Source organism: Etheostoma spectabile, chromosome 22 (genome assembly GCF_008692095.1).
Source record: "Etheostoma spectabile isolate EspeVRDwgs_2016 chromosome 22, UIUC_Espe_1.0, whole genome shotgun sequence".
Lineage (NCBI taxonomy): Eukaryota > Metazoa > Chordata > Actinopteri > Perciformes > Percidae > Etheostoma > Etheostoma spectabile.
The window spans coordinates 9588524-9588811 of record NC_045754.1 but is presented as its reverse complement, the minus strand read 5'-3'; positions in this window follow the sequence as shown (position 1 = coordinate 9588811).

The following is a 288-nucleotide window of genomic DNA, read 5'->3' as shown; positions in this document are numbered from 1 at the left end:
AAAAAAAAAAGTATCCATTTTATATTAAAAATGTGTGAAAACTGTTTAAGAATGATTCATTTTCATGAAATCTTAAACTTAATTTAAGTATATTGGTGTAGTCATGTGGTTAATTATCAGAAGACATTTTTGGCGTCATAAGTTTTATACAGAATGTCTGACAGCCCCGTGTCAAAGCACAACTGGCCCGTGCAGCATGATGGAAGGAACGTGAACTGTAACAGGTGAGGGGGAAACAAGGAAAATAAGATAACTCAAAGAATGAAAACAGGAAACAGATGCCTGGTG